The sequence below is a fragment of the Psammomys obesus genome, unplaced genomic scaffold, assembly GCF_907164565.1.
Source record: "Psammomys obesus unplaced genomic scaffold, mPsaObe1.curated_primary_1811, whole genome shotgun sequence".
Classification (NCBI taxonomy): Eukaryota; Metazoa; Chordata; class Mammalia; order Rodentia; family Muridae; genus Psammomys; species Psammomys obesus.
The window spans coordinates 3,989-25,776 of record NW_026593797.1 but is presented as its reverse complement, the minus strand read 5'-3'; the positions used below and the strand labels follow the sequence as shown (position 1 = coordinate 25,776).

General features: G+C 44.3%; 1 pseudogene; it reads left to right on the top strand.

Annotated features, from left to right (window-relative positions):
- Positions 1–4,945: 4,945 nt before the first annotated feature.
- Positions 4,946–5,428, top strand: LOC129684227 (uncharacterized protein C11orf98 homolog; annotated as a pseudogene).
- The last annotated feature ends 16,360 nt before the right edge of the window (positions 5,429–21,788 follow it).

The following is a 21,788-nucleotide window of genomic DNA, read 5'->3' as shown; positions in this document are numbered from 1 at the left end:
AGGAAGGAAGGAAGGAAGGAAGGAAGGAAGGAAGGAAGGAAGGAAGGGAGGGAGTGAGGGAGGGAGGGAGGGAGGGAGGAAGGAATACAGATCATGAGCAAGAATAGCACCAGAAGGTTCAGTAACTAGATGTTGTGACCCAAAAGGCTACCACCCTGTTCTAAGTAGGATGGTCAAGGTTAGTTGATCCTTTTTACCACTGAGTACCCACTGAATAAATATATTCTTTTTTTCTGTTTCTACTCATTTATCACAGATGTCAATCATTTAAATGATCTTTATTAGTCTTTTTGTTCATGACAAGGAATGAACAAAAGTGAAGAGTTTACTTTGGCTTACATTTTGACAAGATACATCCAACCTTGGTGACAAGACATGCTCAGCAATGACCTGAGGTGTTAGGAGTATGAAACAGCAGGTCACATTTCCAACACACATTAAGGAAACAGAAGGATGAATGCTAGTGCTCAGCTCACTTTGTCTGTCTGTCTGTCTGTCTGTCTTCCTTTCCTTCCTTCCTTTCTTCCTTCCTTCCTTAATTCAGTCTGGGATACCAGACTACGGGATGATGCAGCCCAAATTCAGGACGAGTCTTCCCTCTGTTAAACCTTTCCAGAACTGTGTGTTTCCATGGTAATTCTAGTTCCAGTCAAGTTGACAATAAAGCTTAGCCAGGCTGCTCCACAACTGTCACTTCTTCATCTCGTCCATTTCTAACTTGAGCTTGATATGTAAATTCTACATTTTCAGGACATTATGTTGTTGTTCTGCCCACCACTGGCCGACCACACCTGGTTTACTCTGGTTCCAGTGTGAAACAGGTTCTATTCACATTCCTCCTGTGCTGTTCTTATTTGGTTCACTGAAGTTCAGCCTCCAGCTGACTTGTGGGAAAAACTCACATAACCAGTTTAAAGTTGATGCTGTTGTGTTTGGGTGTCAGTTTGCTGGCCTATAAATTCTTGGGCATGTATTGTTGTCTTGAGGACTGTATTCATTTCTCTCCTTCATTCCTTCTCATAATGGTGGTTCTTCATGTAATCATCGTCATCATCACCAGAGTCTGCCTTAAAACACATATTCTTAAACCACCTTGCTATGCAGGTCCCTGACAACTGTGTCTCAAATAGCCCTCTCTTATGTGGCTGTATTCTTTCTTAGGATGTGATGGTTCCTTTCTCTTTAAAGATGGCTTGATGTTTTTGTCTCTCTTTCAAAATAATTGTTTCTATATAAGTAATTTCCACTAGCTTCACCAGAATTCACATGTCTCAAAATTGGCCATTCTAGATCAACTTTCTCTGGTATACAGTGTACTTGCTCATATGTAGACATGTGTTACCCTTCATGGGAGATCTGTTTGATTGTGTCTGTAAATCATTTTCCGTTCCAACATTTTAACTTTGATTTGAGAGACCCTGTTACAGAGCATTCTTCAATTCTCTTGTTTTTTTTTTTTAAGTCTTATTTGTTTTTCTGATATCTCTAATTTCTTTTGATTGGCTCCCTTTTTTCTTTATGTCTCTGCTTTCACATTGTGTGCTGTCTATTACTCAGTGTGAGCTTTGAAATGATTCCACAGTTGTTTAATCCTTTCATCTTCCTTGAACTGTGTATTTTTTCTGGAGAACGATCTTCATCCACTGAATAGGTCCTAAATCTTTCTTCTTAACCCATGTATTATCCCATTTATTCTGAATGGCTGTTCATCCTCCCTTTCTTCATTTTACTTTTCTCTTTCTTTGCACCACTGTCATAATTGAGTTCTTTTTTTCCCCCCAGTACTGGCTGACTGTAGGTGATGTTGCTTGAGGCATTTACAGACACCGTGTCCTTATGCCGTTCTCTTCACTTTTTACAGAATCTTCCCTTTCCCATTTGTAGCATGGTCCCTGCCCACTCACACTGCGTTTGTAGCTCTTTTGTATTATAAACATGCATGGGCAATTCCTATCACTCTTCCTAAAATGTTTTGCTTTGGTTTGTTCTGACCCACATTACTTTTCCATAATAGGAGGAGACTCAGTGGAAAGCTAACTGCATCATACTCTACTCAGGACATTCTCTATTGCTGTTAAATACTTACAGCCTTAATTAAAACAGGTGAATTGGTTTCATTACTGCCTGAAAAATAAAATAAGTTTGTCTTAGTTAGGGGTTCTGTTGCTGCTATGAAATACCATGACCACAAATTAAGTTGGAAATGAAAGGGTTTATTTGGCTTATACTTTCATATCTCTGTTCATCATCAAAGGAAGTCAGTGTAGGAACTCAAACAGGGCAGGGACCTGGAGACTAGAGCTGATGCAGAGGCCATTGAGGGGTGCTGCTTAGTGGATACTCATTATGGCTTGCATAGCTTGCTTTCTTATAGAACCCAGGACCATCAGGCCAGAGATGGCACCACCCACAATGGGCTGGACCCTCCCCCCATTAATCACTAACTGAGAAAATGCCCTACAGGCTGACCTACACAGCCTGATCTTAGGGAGGAATTTTCTTATGTTTCTTCCTCTCAAATGACATTAGCTTGTGTCAAGTTGGCATAAAATTATCTAGCACAAAGTTGGTATTCTACCATTCTTACAGGTTAAGTTTAAAAGTTTGCAAACAAACTCACCTCAGATCTGGAGCCAAATTCCTGAGTCCCGGCACAGGTCTTTTAACTATTTGATAAGCAGCTTCCTGATGCTGGAGTGATGTGATTTGCCTTTTAAAATGAACCGTGAGTGATGTGCTGATTTGTCCCTAGCATAACTCTTAATTAAGTCCTGGTTCCTGTGACTGTGATAGGTGGCTTATTGTCAGTTTCATTTTCTATTTGTTAAAATCCACTTGTCGCTCTCGTTTGGGTCCTATCACAAAAAGCAATATCTGTTTGTTTCATAAGTGTGATAAGGATATTAATGATGATTCAGCACATAAGGTATAGCTTCTACAAGTTGGAAAAGTGTGCCTTTAAAAAGACTTAATTTTAGTGTGTGTGTGTGTGTGTGTGTGTGTGTGTGTGTGTGTGTGTGTGTGTACAAGTAGTGGGTAGAGATTCCTACATAGGCAGAATCGAGCACGGATGCTCTAGGGCTGGAGAGACAGCTCAGCAGTTAAGAGCATATTAAGAGCATATCTCTTTCAAAGAGCTGAGTTTGATTCTTAGAACCTATATTGAGCAGCTCACAATCTCTTGTAACTCCAGCCCTAGGTATGGCCATTCTTACACAATTAATTAAACTTCTGTCCAGTAAAGGATATTTTCTGTTGGGCTCTGCTCCCAAATCCTGCATCACACCATATTTACTGACTTTCCTAATAGATGGTATTTTTTTTCTCTTCAAATTCTCTCCCCACCCTCCTTTTAAAACATATTCTGCCACCTACTGCTCTTTAGGATGGTAAAGCCTGTATTAATTCATAAGGAACAGAATACTCTGGGTCCTGAGAATATTGTTTTATTTGTTTGGCTTTAGCTCTCCATTCTATGAAGTGTCATTGGTTATTTCATACACATTTACTGTGCCTGTACTGAGTGAACTGGTATGAGCTTTGGGGCAGAGGACACAGAATATGGTGAGCTTGGAAATAACAACACAGCACAAGAGCAGTGGGCAATCACCAGACAAAGCCACTCCTTCTGCCTGAGCTATTTCAAAAGGCTCATGGCAGGTATGAACTGGCCAGGTGGAGACAAAAAGCCTACATAATGGGCACTTCTAAGCTGAGAGAGGCTGGGCAGGGGACGTTTGTTTTGTGTAGATGACGGATGAGGTCTGTGAGGGACCGAGCTGGGAATGGGTGACTGGGACCAGCCCAGGATATTATCCTGTGACATATAAGGGGTCACACTTAAAGAGTGAATGTACAGAAGGATTAGATATATAATTTAAGGATAATGGGTAGAAGGCTGGGGTCAGAGATTTGCTAGAGGCCTCTCTAGTCCATCAAAGTTGTATCAGTCATCGGTAGCTGTGTTAAGAGTGTTAGGAAATTTCCAAAGAACTAAAATCAAAATAAATATAATCACTCCTCCATAGATTTTTAGGGGTTTCTTTGGGTCTGGGCTAGCCTCAAAGGGCTCATTATGGGACTGTAGGCAGCTACTAGTAGGATATGTGACTCATTTCATGGAGATGGCTGGTCCCCTGGGACAAGTTAGTTTGGTTTCTTCTTTAGCCAGGTAGGCCCAGCTACTTCCCTTAATAGTAATGACCAGCTCAAAGACAAGAAAGAAGAGGCAAGCCAGAGGAACTTTGATCACGAGACTAGCACCAATCCAAAAGAGAAAAAAATAGATTCTGATAGAAATCGTGCGGGATGAGAGTTACAGGGCGGGTTCACAAATCAAGCCACAGGACAGGTTCCAAGTGGGAGGTTTATTAGGGGAAGGGGAGGGAAGGGGGAGGGGAAGAGGGAAGAGATCATAGAGACGGTCTCTGTACAAGGCAGGAGTGTACGAGGTAGGGGTGTAGGAGGCAGGAGAGAAAGAGCGAGAGAGGAAGAGCTTCAGGTTTTCTTATAAGGTGACCCAGAGCATGCCCAGGTGGTTCCAGGTGGTCCGTAGGTGCCTATCACAGATGCCTGATAATCCGGTTTGTCAGGTCCCTTGGGGCTGGCCATAGAGATGCCTGCTTACAGATCCCAACAGATTCTACCACTTACTGAAAAAAATTCAGTTATATTATCATGACCTTATAAATACTTCAAGAAACACAGTTGAGGCCGTATTTTAGCTTTTCATAATCTTTTGATTATATACTATTGGGATGTTTATTCAAGCAGGAGTGTATATCAAATACACATAAATTAACCTCATTGTTCTGAGATGACTGGTGTATATAAATACATAAATACTGTTAATAATTTCTGAGGCACAGATAGGCTACATCATTTTCAGAGTCTAGTAGAAACCATGAACACTGATTGTTAAAAATGATTAAGAATTTCAAGGCAGAGAGCAGCTACGGGACCTCCGGGAGGAAAGATCAATCGACCCCAGATAGAGCTGAAGAAGAAGTTATTCAAGCTGAGCAGGGAGGGTGCTGAGCAGGGATCAGCGACGAAAGTGCCAGGTGGTTGGGGCCATGATAGACGCAGGGCTGACTACTACGAGGCACCACCTCAAGAAGCCAGCGTCCAGTGGCAGAAGCACAGGAAACTCCTGCAGCAGATCCGCCTTGCCCAGAAAGAAAAAGCAGCCGTGGAAGTGGAAGCCCCCTCCGAGTCAACCAGGACTAGTGAGCCACAGCACAAAAGACGACAAAAGAAGATGAAAACGCCCCAGGATGTAGATATGGAGGACTTGGAGATGAGAGTTAAAGTTCCTACCTCTCCTACCAGAAGATTCTCAACAGCTGCCAGAAGGATTTGGAGGACTTTGGAAAAAATATTACCATATTTTATTCTCCCAGACACCTCTTTTATAATGGCCCTCTGACCTCCCCTGGAGGTACAGAGAAAGACTGGAGAGGGCCCACTCTAGCAGTCAACTCCTTTTGTAATAAAGCTCTAGCGCTTTAAAAAAAAAAAAAAAAAAAAGAATTTCAAAGCAGTAGACCATTAACCTACACCAACACATGCTGAATGTGGGACTCTGGGTGTTGGGTGGGTGCATGCCCCTGTTGTTGCATGGATTTTATTTTTAATCTCATTTACATTTCAGTTCACAGGCTAGTCACCCCATTGTGAGTGCCCTGAAGGTGTTAACTCTCATGTCTGTCTAAGAATCCATCAAATACCCACTTTGTTTTCTTTTTCCAGAAGGTGTCTATAAGCTCAGGGCTGTTATCCATGACTTTCATGGTGGTGATGTGGAACTGGGGCCTTATTACGTGGATTTTGGCCATGGAAATGTGTCTGTGTTCATGAATTCCAGCTCTATTCACGATGGCGAAGCTCTTTCCTTTGCTGATTCTTTCCCACAGGAAAAAGGTGAGGCCAGTTCCTGAAGCTTGAACACTCAGATCTCTGCTGCTCACACATCCCGACTCCACTTCATTTGCACTAAGGTTCAGCCACCTATTCAATATGCTGCTGCCATCATTCATTTTTACCTCACGTAGGGAACAGTTACTGTGAAATGTTGTGTGTTGGGAGAGATGAGATGGAATCGTACAGGGGTTTAACCCTAGGGAATTTGCAATCCAGTAAAAATATGTGAATAAGTGTATAAAACAAACAGGAAAAGGATATTAAAGTGCCTGAATAGGAGCCTGGGCATGGAGCTGGGAGGTCACCATGGGACAGGTTCTACCTGAGGTGGGAGCTGATGCATACAGTAAACTGTGAAGAGTGGATGTGGGGACATTCTGTCAGCACGGCCATACCAAAGATATGTGATGTTGAGTGCTCGCAGTGTGTCAGGAGCTCTGGAACTCGTGCCTCCTCACCCTTGCCCCCAAACTACCTGTAGGCATTCATTCTTCTCCTATCAGCTTGGGGGAAGGGATCAAAATTTCACCGTCCAGAAGGAGTCAGAAGAGGGGCTAAAATTAAGGATTCTGAAGGAAACAGTTGGGACACATTATAGCGGAGCTGGAGGAGAGCAGGGTGACACCAAAGTATTCAGCTCTAGTAGATGAATGAGATAGGCCGGCTTTCTCTAGAAATAGGAAAAAGAGAACCCACTGGGAGATTCAACACGAAGAGATGGCTCAGTGGTTAAAAGCACTGGTTGCTCTTCCAGAGGCCCCAGGTTCAATTCCCAGTAACCACATGGTGGCTCACAATCACCATTAATGGCATCTGGTATCCCTTTCTGATGTGCAGATGTACATGAGGACACTCACATATGTAAAACACTTAAATAAATAAATGTTTAAAAAATGAAAATGAAATAAAATAAGTAAATAAATAAATGTCTTTTTTTTTTTTTTATAAAAAAGGACTCATTTTGAGAATCCATACTGTTTGTACCACATATGAACTGTATTTCCATACAGTCTTCCTTGCGGGGGAACTCAGCAGCTTAGCATTAGATAACACAGGAGTTTTAAACCTGCTAAGCGGCCAGCTGACCCTTGGTACTGACTTGTCTTATGAAAACTTTGAGTAAAGTGAGTGAGCACAAGCCATACATGTCTCTGGTTTTATGCTAACTTAGACTGGGATGGTCTGAGTCTTAATCCTGGACCAAAAGCCAATAACAGGACACCCTTGTGCAAATTTATTTTCTTTCCTCATGTTATGACACCAGATTGCGGTCAAGGTGAACTTTTAGTCACTGTTAATGAGAGCATGTCACTCTTACTTGTGAGACACATTTAAAAAGAATCTGTATGGAGTCTGTTTTAGAAATGCTATAAATAAACATTTTCTCTTTATAAAGAAAAAATTATAGAGGAAAAAGCAATAATTTAAAAGCCCATGTAATTTTTTCTAAGACAGTTTTTAAACTTATTTTTTGTTTTCAATGCATTCTGACCAAAGTTTTTCCTACCTCTACTCCTCCCAGCACACTCCCCACCTCCCATCTCCCCCAGACCCACTCCTGCTCCATTTCCCTTCAAAAAAGATCAGGCCTCTCAGGGATATCCATTGAACATGGCATAACTAGATACAGTAAGACTAGGTACAAACCCTCACATCAAGGCTTGGCAAAGCAACCCAGTAGGAGGAAAAGGATCCCAAGAGCAGATAACGGAAGAGACAGAGACACCTCCACTTCTGCTGTTAGGAGTCCCACAAAAGCAGCAAGCTATTGAGCATAACATATATATAGAAGATCTAGCACAGACCCATGCAGGCTTCGTGAGTGTTACTTTAGTCTCTGTGAGCCCTGCTTAGTTGATGTATTTGGGCCATGTTCTCCTGGTGTCCTCAACACCTCTGGCTCCTACAAGTCTTCCTTCCCCTTCTTCTACAAGGCTCCCTGAGCTCCGGGGAGAAGAACCTGATAGAGAGCTGCAGTTTGAAAAAGGCTATCCCCTTTTTAATATCCCAAATGAGTTGATTCAAATCTTCTTAGACATCGTAGTCCTTTTCTAGGATCTGATTCAATTTTTGGTATTTGCCTTCCAATATATATATACATACACACTTGCACAGAAAATTCTGCTTTACAGTCTAGAGGGCTTAGATGAATGAGGATCATTGTGGAGAGTGTTTAAAATAGACACCTACGATATATATGTTTAACACAAAGCCAGCTAGCAAAGGAATTAACATTTTGCAAAGGAAGTAATGTATTCATTACTATATAGAGAATTCTCTGAAGAGGCAGAAATCATTTTAAGAAAAAGTTAAAGAGAGAAATTCATGCCATTATTCAAGTTTGTCAGCCACGTCACTTGAGTGTACACAGATTTCAGGATTCAAAGAGATAAAGTTGATAGTGAGGAGTAGTGTGTGTGTGTGTGTGTGCACATGTGCATACTTAAGGCAAGTGGATTAAAATTTCTCCCGTGTTATTTGTTTCAGGCACGGTCGTGATGCATTGCTTTTCATCTGTTTCTTCATACAATGTGTCCTTTATTTCTCAGACCCATGTGAACGGTGGCCACGCTTGGCTTGGAGTGACTGTTGGGTACAAGATGCAATGTGCGTCTCTGTTTTAATTCTCAATGTAGCCATTGTCCCTTGGTGGCTGACTGCTGAAGTTTCTGCTGTCAGCTCAGCCTGAGTCCCAGCCCATTGGCCTTTCTGCGGACTCTTACACACCTGTAGTTTATTCTGGGATTTTCCTAGACACGGTAGGCTCTGAGGCCCCCACAAGAGTGTGGGAGATGAGGGACTATCATACAGTCATCTGTTGTCTCAGGCCCACTACCCCCACACCTCCATTCCATGCCTTCCAAACACAGTTCCCAAAAAGCTGGCCATGTTGCCTTGTGAGCCATTGCTGACTGATGTCAGACTTGGGCTGTAATCTCCTGCTTGTGCACTGCAGATTCCTTTTGTTCCCTGGCTTTGCCCTACACTCACATTCTTACTGTTCATACCTTGGTAAGGTGGTAGTGGCAAGTGGGGGTTGGGGGACTCCCTCTGAGTGGCTTCTAGCCCTTGGTACCGATGGACCTCCACCTCCTTCTCTTTGTCACAGCTGTGTCTGTCTACAGCAATGGAACTGTGTTTGCTGCAGACACAAATATCACATTTGTGGCTGTTACCAAGGAAACCTTGCCCCTGGAGTTTGCATGGTATTTCGGAGATGGCCCGCCAGTGAGGACAACTTCCAGAAGCATCAGAAGATGGCTGAACATCCCTCAGTGGTCTGTCAATATGGTCTTCAGTACGATGCAGCTGACACTCAGGATAAAGATTACCCTGGCAGGATAGCAATAATTATAATGGTGTTGACATTATACCCAGCCCCTAGGCGCTTTTGTGAATTGAACTTAGTCATAAAAATGTAAAAGAAGAGGAGCTTAACCTCTCTGTCGTATGATTTAAGCAACCAGGTGATCTCAGGTTTAAATTTCATCTCAGCCCTCAGTTTAACCTAGAGTATGCTTCCTATAAAGAAGGGCCTCACTTCATTTAGAGATGTGAGCTAAATAAGGAGAAAGGGAACTTAAGGCAAATTCCATTTATTTCAGATTTGATATACCCAGTTGGATAATGCCCACAACTTAAGCTCCCAGCTCTGTCTCTCTGCTGAAGTGATGTGAAGATTCTCCCCAGCCTGTGTTCTGATCTTGCCATGCACCCCATCCTCAGGTACCATGTGACAGTCAAGGCCACCAGCAGGATCAGCAGTGTGGTCTCTGAGCCCCACATCATCAGGGTGCAGAAGAGAATCATGGCCAATCGGCTTATGTCCCCTGCCTCAGCCGTGGTAAATGCCAATGTGTCCTTTGAGTGCAGGCTCAACTTTGGCACTGATGTAGCCTACCTTTGGAACTTTGGAGATGCCACGATTGAGCTGGGTAGCAGCGCTTCCAGCCATGTCTACAGCAGGTGAGCTATGAAGGGCAGGTGACAGCATACTGTAGGTGTGCACGGGGCTGCCTTCTGAAGAATCAATCCTTAAAACCTCACAGCCAATCTTGTAGGTGATGTAGATGACAAATGTTGAATGGAAACAAGCCAGGCTCCGCTAGGGCTCTGGAGGAGCTTGCAGTTCAGGGAAAGGAGGCAAATAGCTGCTTTCAGCCAAGAGAGTTCTGTCAGCAAAGAAGGTATGGGGTACAGAGGGCATGACCCACACGATTGGTTTTTTAGACTTCAGAACCATACCCAGGTATTTGAGCATGATTGGAAGGGGACCCTCCCACAGAAGATTCCTAGAGGAAAAGTGGGGAGGGAGAGCCAACAGAGACCCAAAAGAAGGGCACCAGTGGGAAAGGCCTGCAGTGGTAGGCCTGCAGTGAGAGGGAGGGGAGGTAGACAGGTGGGTAGATGAAGCTGTGAGGCTCTGAGAATACATTATAATGGGTCTCTGTGTCTGAAGGTAGAGTATGAACGCTACCTTTAATTCAACCCACTGTTTGCTTGGAACAAGGCATTATGGAGACAGTCATGTGTCACTTAGCAACCAGAGGTACTCTGAGATGGTGGTACTGGTTGGTTCTTTTAGTGTACAAACCTTATAAATGTGTTCACACAAATTTAGGCATCATAGATAAGTTACTTACATGGTCTCTGATGCAATCAAGAAAGGTTATAAATATTAGGTACATAAAGACACTGCCAGCTAATGTTTTATAGGATACATTTCTTTTGTAAGTAGCCGTACATTCCCTGAAAAAATATAGTTTATAAATATATAAACCAACAGTGTAGCTTTTCTTCTCATTATCCACATATTGCCCATCATTGCTTGTGCTGGCAACATGGCGGCTGAGTTCACCACAGTATCACTACAAGCACAATAGCAATGCCTTATATTATGAAAGCTATGATAGCACAAGACAATACAAAATTTTCTATCATATTATAATCCTAGGAACCCTTGTCATGTCATATGCAATATCTCATTAACCATGGCATCATTATCTGGCACCTGGCTAGATTAGGAAGATGTTATGTCTAGTTATCTTTGTCCAAAATCATTGTCTCCCAATGGTTTTCATCCATGTAAAACCACATGCACAAGTGATAATCAAGGTTGGGAGTATGGAAACTGCAGAGAGACAGGACAGTTGTTCACAGCTGAGTGTCTGGTGAGGGAGAATCCCAATGAGTGTCCAGTCTTCATAGCTGCCAGAGACAAATATGACCATGGCCAAGCCTCAGACCAACATGGAGCTGGTGCAAAGGAATGCTGGCATTTTCAGAAGTGTGTTGGTTACCTTTCTGTTATTGTGATAAAATACCATGTGATAAAACACTATGGTCAAAAGAACCTTCAGGCACACTATACGTGGGTGAGGGGTTATGAAGGCTAGATGTTCACAATGGTGGGGAAGTCCTGGGGGCAGGAACAGGGAGCTGAGAGGACAAACTCTAAGTGTGGTGGAGCTATACACCCTCAGAACCCACTAAGTGACACACTTCCTCCAGCAAGGTTACACTTCCTAAAGGTTCCATCACCTTCCCAAACAGTACCGCCAATCAGGGACCAAGTATTCAAACACATGTGTCTATAGGGGATGTTTCTCGTTCAAATCACAAGTAGAAGAATTAAAAAAATGAGGCCTCTTGGGGCAGTGGCACCAGAAACCATCGCAGACTTCCCTTAGTACAACTCCATGCCTATGGCTTTTTTCTTCTGGCTTTCATGGGCAATCTTGAATGGTCTTTCATTAGACAGTTTATCATAATTCATAACTTCTCCCTTGAAAATAGATCCTTAGGTGCAAAAGGAATCAATCAAAGTTCTTGGGGGATTTGCACATCGTTAGGTAGGTGCCTAGAGCTCGGGTACCAAAGATGTGTTCTTTGGCTCTTCAGATAACAGAATGTGTCTGGTGCCAGCTCTAGTGCTTATGCTAGGCTATTCCACAGTCTGTGGCTTTGTGATAGCAGCTGACAGTATAGTGCTTGCAAATTCAAATATATAGTTTTCTAATAGCACTTTATTCTGTTTCAAATTCAAGTTTCGAACTGATGTTCATTTTGCATCAGTTACCATATGATCATATATTTTCTTACTCAACTATTCAACCTGTTCACAAACTGCATAATTCCCACAATCCTCCTGTGCTACTTCTCTCCATAACCCAGAACTTTCCAGAGGCCTGATGAAGGTTCAGGTTTGAAGCCCATTCTATTACTTTTTAATGCTAACTCTAAGGATTTCTAAGGAAATCTGACCTCTAGAAGAGGAAGATTTGCGTAGAGACCCTCAAGGCCCAGTCAGGAGGGTTCATCAACAGGAAAAGTTTGAGTCCCAACCTTTGAGTGGCTCTGTGGTCAGCAGAGAACTGGGCCACAGCTACTGGGAGCAGCATGCCATCACCTGAATTTGATGTTCTTTGGAGCATGTAACTTCCAGTTGACTGGCACAGGGCCTTATCCTTGTGGAGTGGGCAGCTCCACCAAGTAGACAGAGAATGGTCTCTGTGGAGATCAGCCTTATGACCCAGGCCTCTTCTGTCCCTACTGTTTGGGCTCATTTGCCATCAGACAGAACAACTACAGGTTGCAGATGGTTATACATGTACGGCAACCTTGACCTCTCCATGTCTCTGCTTCTCACTCTTCCAGGGAGGGAGAGTTTACAGTTGAAGTCCTTGCCTTCAATAACATCAGCTCTGCCACCCTCAGAAAGCAGCTTTTCGTGGTGCACGAACCTTGCCAACCACCCCCAGTGAAGAACATGGGGCCTGTGAAGGTGCAGGTAGGGCTGGGCTTGAGGAATCCTCCTGGCCTGCTTCCTATAGGCTGCTTCCAAACTGCTGAACTCACTGGGGAATGAAGGAGGCTTTGTTGAGTTTGGCTGGCTGCACTCCACACAAAAGAGTCCCTGTGCGGGCTTTGGAGCTGGTCCCTGAGCAGGGGAAGCCTGGCTTCTAGTGGGTGAATAAGTCTTTTATTTGCCTATATGACTCTTGTCGTTCAGCGCAGCTTGCATTGAGTAGCTTTTTTCTTCTCTTTCTTTCTTTTTTGATTGTACACAGAATGATAGCATTTTCTGTCAAAGGAAAATTTGACACCAAAATTAAAAGAAATGACCAATTATATGCTGAGAACTAACCTCAGAGTAGTAAAAATAAGGCTGCCTTTTATTTCTTCAACTCCTTTGAGGGCTTTGATTTCAAGCAGTTTTACTTTCAGGTCAAAGGTGCTCAGCTTGACACTTGGGAATCAAAATTTGCTACTGGGTGTTTGCCAGAATGCTTTCTCGAATGGATCAGTTGGGGACCTGTGCATCTCAGGTCCCAGCAGCCCCAGAGTGTAGTAGACTTCAAAGAGGGTATGGGATTGCCCTGGGCAGGCTTTGGCCCTCAGGTGTCCATGTCCCTAGAGGCAAGACCTCTGTAGCTCTCGAGGCCAGCATTCCATGGTGCCAAGCTCTTCTGTGCTCTCTGTGTGAAGGATGGACCAAAACTCAAGGGACTAGAGGGAAAGACCACAGGCTTGGCTGGTGTTCTTGCTCTAATGAGGAGCCAATACTTTCCTTTGTTTGATTTTGTTTTTCTTTAAGGAATATTTTTTAATTGATGTTATCTTATTGCATTTATTGTATTTTATTTGAGTTTGGGTATGACTATAGAAAGTCCAGGCTATTCCAGAACTTTGTTTTCCTGCCTCAGCCTCTTGCATGCTGGAATTACATGCTTTGTAGACCAGGCTGTTCTCAAACTCACAGAGATCCACCTACCTCTGCCTCCCCAAGTGTGGGATTACAGGTGTTCACTGCGGTGCCTGCCTGAGCTTAGTTTTTAATCTATAAAACATTTTCATTTGAGTTTTTCTGTAAGATAAGGAAAGCAATATTGATGACTCCATTTTTTTAAATATTTCATGTGTTTTCTAAGAGTATAAAGAAAGAATAGAATTGTGTAGAATCAAGACAACAGGAGATAGATGTATTTATTTTAAATGTTTTTGTATTGCTTTAAAAATGTGTTTATCTTTCTTACATTAAAATTATATAGGGGAAAGCAGGCATGGTGGTGCACTCCTTATTCCCAGCACTGAGAGGCAGAGGCAGCCAGATGGCCAGCCCAGTTTACAAAGCAAGTCCATACAGCTAAGGCTATACAGAGAAACAAAAAAACAAACCAAAAAACCCCACAAAGTTGGGGCATGGATATATGCACATAAGTGCAGATGCTTGCACAAGCCAGCAGAGGGCATCAGGTACCGTGCAATTGGTGTTCAAGAAGGTTGTGAGCCCTTTCTCTAGCTCCCTGCTATTGTTCTTTATATGTGGAATGTGTGTGTTTAATGTGCGTGTGTATCACAAAATTTGGGTAATTGTTATAGTATGACCACCATCTTTTATTACACCATCTTGACTAAGTGATTTTTAGTGGTATCCTATATTGGATCGTATGTACAAATTCTACACCATTTCCCAGATTCCTCAATTCTGAACTTTGATTGTTTCTAGCTTTCTCTTACTATAGACACCATGTGGCCCTCTGTGAACATGTCTTTAGTCTACAACACTCTGTGCATACATCTTTCTTCGAGTCCTTAGTATTTTCATTTCACAGAGCTGAGAGACAGAATGTCTATTCTGGGAACTTTAAAATTTGTCTCCCAAAGCCTATTAGGCACCCCAGTTTGTCAGCAACTCCCATTCTAAGGGAAATTATATAGTTTTAACTTCATATTATCATTTTAGTATCTATCTATCTACTCCTCAGAGGAGTTCCCACCCCCACCCACCCAGCATATTGTCACATCAGGACTGAGCACATTCTTTTCCCCTGTGGCCTGGTGAGGTATCCCTGCCAGGGGAAAGTGATTGAAAAGCAGGCAACAGAGGTCATGTCGGAGTCAGAGTCCCCATGCCCCTTACTAGAGAACCCAGATGAAAACTGAGCTGCCCTTCAGCTACATCTGTGTAGGGGGCCTAGGTCCAGTCCATGCATGGTCCTTGGTTGGTGCTTCAGGCTCCACAGGTCCCCTTGGGCCCAGGTTAGTTGGCTCTGTTGGTCTTCTTGTGGAGCTCCTGTCTGCTCTGGGTCCTTCTAGCTTTCCCACACTTACACAGGTCTCTTTGCACTCCACCCAGTTAGTTGTGGGTGTCTGCACCTGTTTCCATCAACTGCTGGGTGGAGCCACTCAGAGGACAGCTAAGCTAGGCTAAGGGTGCTGAATTCTTTTTGTTGTTTATGTTGCAGAATTGTAGTGAAAATATTTTTCTTTTGTTAATTTATTTTTTATTTATTACAATTTATTCACTTTGTAGCCAAACTGTAGCCCCCTCCCTTGTCCGCTCCCAATACTGCCCTCCCTCCCTCTTGTCCTCCCATGCCCTTCTCCTAGTCCACTGATAGGGGCGGTCTTCATCCCCTTCCCTCTGACCCTAGCCTATCAGGTCTCATCAGGCTGCATTGTCTTCCTCTGTGGCCTGGTAAGGCTGCTCCCCCCTCAGGGAAAGGTGATCAAAGATCCAGCCACTTAGTTCATTTCAGAGACAGTCCCTGTTCCTCTTACTAGGAAACCCACTTGGACACTTAGCTGCCATGGGCTACATCTGTGCAGGGGTTCTAGGTTATGTGTATGCATAGTCCTTGACTGGAGTATCAGTCTAAGAAAAGACCCCTGGGCCCAGATGTTTGGTTCCATTGCTCTCCTTGTGGAGCTCCTGTCCCCTCCAGGTCTTTCTATTTCCCCCTTCTTTCATAAGATTCTGTGAACTCTGATTCTTAAATCCCCCTTCTCCAGTTTTCATTTTCCAATTAAATGGGACTACCTCCAGGGGGAGCCCTTGAGCCTAGCATCAGCCCCAGAACATACAGAGTCCCTGGCTGGGCAGTCTCCTATGGGCTTAGCTAGAATGCTTTTCCATGCTCAGGAACAAACCTGAAAGTCAGGCCAGGATTGCTGGGGAGACAATTGTATCTACCCAGAAGAAAGAGGAAAGGGCATAAAGAGCTTTGGAAGAACAGCATAACTAGGCGTACCGCAATAAACACACAAGCAGATAAATAAATAAACAGTTAAATGAAATTCTAATGCAATCAAATCTTTGATTTGACCTATTTCTTTGATATTTCCCATTAGTTGTATGCTTGAAAGGAAGATCCTTTATGTCTGAAGGATAAAGTAAGTATTTCATTTACATCCTCATAGCAGGAAAAAAATGCCCATCTTGGTAAGAATGTTGGCAACTGGCTGGGTGACAGAGGACCCATAGTTTATTTATGCTTTGAGGAACACTGTGTTGTTAGTCACAGGTGGTCAGAAAATCCTGCTTCTAAGAAGGATGTATAGTTCTCTTTGAAAATATTGACTGATTTTAAGGGAAAAAAATCCTGCTATGAGTATGTGCATATAAGAACTTTTCTTGTTTTTACATTTTTACTGTGTACTTTTGTCTATGAAATAAATGTGCTTGTGCTATCTAAAGTCTAGCCCCAGGTCTCATCCCGTAGTTTGTTATGCAAACAAATGGTTGGAGGTTCACAAGTGACACTTTCTAACAGCTTGCTGTACCATGAGGGTTGGTGGGCATTCACTGACATGGCTTCTCTTATCAATTCCCAGATATGGAGGTCTCAGCCCCTGAGACTAGGAGTGACGTTTGAAGCTCCAGTCCTCTGTAACATTTCCCAAGGGCTTTCCTACTCCTGGAGCTTTGTGGATGCGGAGGCGACTTCTGTCCTCCTCCCTGCTGCTGTCAACACCCACCAACAAACCATCATGCTCCCAGGTTACACACTGCAATGTGGGAACTACACTGCCATAGCCAAGGTCAGCTGACTCGGTTTCCCCAGCCCTTTCACGCCACTAACCCTTTCCACAAGCCCTAAAGAAAACCGCTTCTATCCAACAAAAGGGAGTTGTTTCTGTTGTTGAAGGTGTGGGCAGGATTTGAAGAGAGCTTTTTCATTTCAGATGGAAACATGGCTTAGTGGGCAAGAACATTTGTTGTACAAATGTTTAAACTGAGCGAAAAGAGCTCAGTTCAAATACCGGGCACTTATTAAAAAAGGCAGGCATGGAAGTGTGCATTGTACACTTGTAACTCCAGGATTTGTAGGGAGAGGCAGAGACAGGTGACTCACTGACGAGACTGGTGTGTGGAACACAGGACACATACACAGAGACACACACATACACAAATTCTCTCTCACACACTGTCTCTCTTACACGCACACTCTATCACACGTAAACACACGCACACTCAGAATCTTTTAATTTTCCCATATGTTCTAGTGTTGGCCAAGTAATCAGTGAAAAACTACTACTACTAAAATACCTCTGCACATACTTTTAAATAAACCCTGCACTGATGGAGGAATTGAAGAATATTGATGCTGCCCTCTAGGGGAGGAAAATGGACCATGTCCACCAGAGGGCGGGGCCATGACAGAAACACCCACTGTGACCCTCAGCCATTACTATGCTTGCCCTTGTGTAGTCATGGGAACCAAGAAGAAGGCCCTGGGGTCAGACTGTAGTGAAATGGGAAGACCAGGATGGGGACCTGGTCTTTGGGACCCAAATCTCTGCAGGGAAGATGGGTGTTTTCACTATGTGGGACGCCTGGTCCCACTGAGGACTGGTCCTAGCCCAGGCCTCAGGCAGCTCATCAGACGGTGCCCAAACACCTAAACCGGCCAGCCCTGTATCCCTCAAAGAAAATGTGTCTGCTGAGCCCTGTTGGGCATTAGGATCAGAGGCTCACACCACATGCTCTCAGAACTGGCTGGGTGACAGAGGGCCCTAGTTTATGCTTTGAGAGGCACTGTGTGAGTCACAGGTGGTCGGAAACTCCTGCTTCTAAGCAGGATGTATAGTTCTCTCAGGAAGTATTGACTGGGAGTAGCAGATCTTATTTCCAAGGGAGCAGATTTCTAGGGTGGTAGCTTTAGGTCACCCTGATCCTGTCATAGTCTGGGGCGGTAGTTCTTGACCTGTGAAGTGCAATCCCTTTAGGGGTCAAACTACCCTTTTACAGGGGCCACCTAAGGCCGCGGGAAAGCACAGATATTTATATTATGATTCATAGCAGTAACAGAACAGCAGTTATAAAGTAGCAGCAAAAGTAATTTTATGGTTGGGGGTTACCACAACGTGAGATGCTAAAGGGTTGCACTGGGAAGGCTGAGAACCACGGTCTAGGAGAAGCTCCCAGGCCACTGTGGGAACTTGTGTTTATCAGCCCTTGTGTCTTGGAGCCCTGGGAGCAGCATGGGAAGGTAGAGAGTGTTCCTAGTGTCTGCCCATCCTCTCAGACAAGCCTCATACTGGTGTCAACTTGGCTTTGCAGATGGCTAAGTACTGATGTCACTTTTAGAAGACATCACTGTTACTTTGGGCTCTTCATTTCCCTGCCTGGCAGTGAGGCCAAGAGGTCCCCTCTCTGTACAGATGTGGGTCTGGAATTATAGCCAAGGAGACAGGGTAAAATGCTGAATGAATAAACCTAGGCTCTCATACACCTGCTGGAAGGGTGAGGTCACAGCTGGGGCCAAGTATCCATACTCCACCATTATCTGTTCACACGTATGCTTATTAGCTGTATCCAGCTCTCTAGGCCCTGTCTGGGTCTAGGATTTGAAGACCCCCTGATGAAGCATTTTGTTTTGTTTTGTTTGTTTTCTGACTACTCTCCTTGGTATGTTCTGCTTGGGCATCAGACCTCAGGTTCATGCTCCTGACACCACCGTGCCTCCCTCCCGCCACCCTCGGTAGCTCCACACTGAGCTACTGTCCTTCACAAGCATGGCGCCTGCTCAGAACATGCCACTGCAGAGGGCAGCAGACACTGGCTAGGGGACACAGAGATCTGACTGCGCACTAGTTACCTCTCATTATGACAACATACATGACGGAAATAACTTACGAGAGTGGCAGTCTGGGTTCTTGATTTGAGGACACATTTCATCATGGAGTGGGGGGCATGTGACAGCAGTATGAGGTCACACTGCACCCCTACTTGAGAAGCAGAGACAGGGTTAACACTCACTTTGCTTTCTCCTTGGCACTTGTCTAGGATCCCAGTCTGTGCACCATCCACAGCTCAGCCTGTCTGGAAACACCCCTAGAAGCATGCTCCAGGGTGTTTTTGTGATGATTCTAAAACCAGCCAAGTTGACAATGAAGATCAATTCTCACTTACTATCTATCAGTTATTTCTAGTCATGCTTAAGGGAGTGACCAGCAGACAGCCATGTCACTGTAAAAAGACAATCCAGAGTGGCGGAGGCTGAGACCCAGAATAAAGCATGGCAATTGTGTGTGTGTGTGTGTGTGTGTGTGTGTGTGTGTGTGCGCGCGCACGCGCGCACGCATAATTCCCAAAAAGCATCAAGACTTTTAAAGCAGACTTTGAAAACCTACCATCCTTGTAACATGTTTCATTATTTCTAAGCTTAAAAATGTTCCTCATACTTTTAATTTACATTTCTCAAAAACTGTTATGTGTTTTACTCCATCTCGTTGGCTGTACCCTCACACCCACTGTTTCCTTAAGTGTACAGAAAGGGGATATCTTGGCCTCACTGTCAACCCCTTTCCCCTCCTACTAGATGTAGCGAGGTAAAGGGAGCCAGCAAATACCAAGACCATGGAAAATGATCTGTCACTGTTACTTTGGAGGCTTGTAAACTATCAGCCATATGAATACAGAAAGCATGGGTATTTAAATACCTTGTCTTTTTTTAATAATTTTCATTTTTTATATTAATTACAGTTTATTTACTTTGTATCCCAGCTGTAGCCCTCTCCTTCATTCCCTCCCAATCCCACTCTCCCTCCCTCATCTCCTTCCTGCCATTCTCTAAGTCCACTGATAGGGAAGGTCCTCCTCCCCTTCTATCTGACCCTAGCTTATCAGGTCTCATCAGGACTGCAAATACCTTGTCTTACTTTGCTTTCTATTGCCATGATAAATACCATGCTCAAAAACAACTTGGGGAGGAAAGGGTTTATTTGGCTTATATATCCTGAGTCACAGTCCATTGAGGGACACAAAGGCAGGACAGACCTCAGGGAAGAAACCTGGGGCAGCAACTAAAGCAGAGACCACAGAGAAATAGCTTACTCTTCCTGCTTCACTTACTTTGTTCTCTCTCTCTCTCTTCCTCTCTGACAGGATTTCTCTGTGTAAAAGTCCTGGCTGTCCTGGAACTCATTTTGTAGACCATGCTGGACTCAAACTTCCAGAGATCTATCTGCCTCTGGCTCTCAATTGCTGGGATTAAAGGCAAATAGCACTGTACCTGGCTTTGTTTGCTTTATACTGAAGGTCCACCTGTCTAGGGATGGTGCCACCCACAGTAGGCTGGCCCCTCCCACATCAATCACCAACCAAGAAAATGTTACTCAGGGTTGCCTACAGGCAAATCTGACGGGGGCATTTTCTCAGTTGAGGTTCCCTTCTCTCTAATGACTCTAGCTTCTGTCGACAGAAATACTAACCAACACACACCTAGATAGCTGTGCATTTCAGTAGACTTATATTTAACAGCTCCATGCTCTTCTCTCCAGCCATATTCTCAGATGAACACTGAAGTGACCACTGCGGTCAGAGCTGAGAGCCAGTGTTGCGTGTTACAGGTCCAGAAAACTTCTGCTTTGTTCTCATGTGATACCTCTTGTCTTTGGTCTCTCAGGTTCAGATCAAGGGAAGCATAGTGTATAGCAACTACTGTGTTGGTGTGGAGGTTCGAGCCAGGGCCCCTATCAGCATGATCTCTGAAGGCACGCACCTCTTCATCCCCAGGACCACCTCAACCTCCATCATCCTCAGAGGGTCCCAGTCCTATGACCCCGACAACCCAGGGGCTGCTCTTAGGTGAGAACACAGAGCTACAAGGCTCACTGGCTCTGACTTCTTCAAACTCTGGCTCTGGAATATTAGGAGGGTTAGTCTGGGAACTCTGCCAAAATAGTTTGAGACAGTTATGTATGCCTGCTTTCTCTACTTGAACTGCTTTATTCATTATCCTGGTGTAAGCCAATATAGGAGAGTAAAATGTGAGTAGCCTTTTAAAGGTGATGCTTAAAACGTGACTTTGGAATGTGCATTGTAAATGCTACCCTTTCATTAGGACTCCCTAGATGCCTGGGCTGGGGAGGTGGGAGGGAGGCAGAGCGCTGCCTGTTAATGTGGCTCAGTTCTGCGGTCACGGGCTCTGGCCCAGGCAGCCCAACCTCGTGGGTCTTTCCCAGTCCTCTGCTATGATCCTCTACCTTCCAGCATGTACTCTCCACTCATGCACACACACATGCACATGCACAAATGCACTCTGAGCCTGGGAAACTAAGGTCATGTCCCTTTCATCCTCACACTGTCAACTAGAAAGACCCATCACAGCACCTGAAAATGAGAGCGCAGTGTCTGATCCTGGGCAGTAAGGAATCTTCTGGCTGAATCATGATAGCTTCTCTGTACAGCTTGCGAACCACACTGGGCACTGAGTTCTGTTGTGCCCCGGGGATGCTGATCCCCAGCGGAGCTTAACCACGGGCTGCTGTGCCGCTTCATGCAGCTTTGTGAACAAAGGTCACTGGAATTCAGCACCTGCAGGCTACACAGGGAAATGGACTTTTAAGGCTCAACAGCAAATGAGGTTTAAGTGACCCTTATGGAAGCTGGTTGCCATGGTAAGGCTAGCCAAGCTTGCCAGTGGATTTCCATACTGTTTTCTGCCTGCCACATGCCTGATTAAACATGTCTCCCCCTCTGGATTAAGAGCTTCTCAAAGCTGGGATGATGCTGTCTTTCCACTCCCTGATGGCACAACCACCTTCATCCTGTGGCTCACACAATTATCATTTTACAG